This window comes from Schistocerca nitens, chromosome 7, assembly GCF_023898315.1.
Source record: "Schistocerca nitens isolate TAMUIC-IGC-003100 chromosome 7, iqSchNite1.1, whole genome shotgun sequence".
Lineage (NCBI taxonomy): Eukaryota > Metazoa > Arthropoda > Insecta > Orthoptera > Acrididae > Schistocerca > Schistocerca nitens.
The window spans coordinates 202,976,923-202,977,578 of NC_064620.1; the positions used below are offsets into that span (position 1 = coordinate 202,976,923).

The 656-nt window shown below is 48.6% G+C and overlaps 1 non-coding gene across 1 annotated transcript; it reads right to left on the reverse strand.

Moving 5' to 3' along the window:
* Nucleotides 1-285: 285 nt before the first annotated feature.
* Nucleotides 286-360, reverse strand: Trnat-ugu (transfer RNA threonine (anticodon UGU)). Its single transcript has one exon. It is a non-coding gene; the product is annotated as a tRNA-Thr (tRNA).
* Nucleotides 361-656: the final 296 nt, after the last annotated feature.

The following is a 656-nucleotide window of genomic DNA, read 5'->3' on the forward strand; positions in this document are numbered from 1 at the left end:
ACATTCGTAGCGCGCCTAATAGATGTTTGCCCACCATACTCATTACTCGTGGCAGATTAATCTACCAAGTCCCGTACGAGTTCGGGCATAGCGTGTGCGTTCGCACAAGAAGGTCAATGGCCGGGAAGCCGTATTTTTAACTAAATATGACGGTAGTATCTGTTCCCAAAGAACAGTTACCGTGGATGACCATGCAGCTTTTCTAGAAATGAAATGATAATTAAATGGACATCCTAGCTGCAAACAGGCGTTGATGTACTTCATTGGAGACATGTTGAAAATGTGTGCCCCGACCGGGACTCGAACCCGGGATCTCCTGCTTACATGGCAGACGCTCTTTCCATCTGAGCCACCGCGGGCACAGAGGATAGTGCGTCTGCAGGGACTTATCCCTTGCACGCTCCCCGTGAGATCCACATTCCCTACATGGGATATGTTTCCAGTCACTAATGTGCTATGGAATAATTTTCTGGGATAATTCATCTGCCATCACTTAGGAAGTATTAACTGCACAAAAGCGAGCAGTAAGAATAATACATTCCCTACATGGGATCTCACGGGGAGCGTGCAAGGGATAAGTCCCTGCAGACGCACTATCCTCTGTGCCCGCAGTGGCTCAGATGGAAAGAGCGTCTGCCATGTAAGCAGGAGATCCC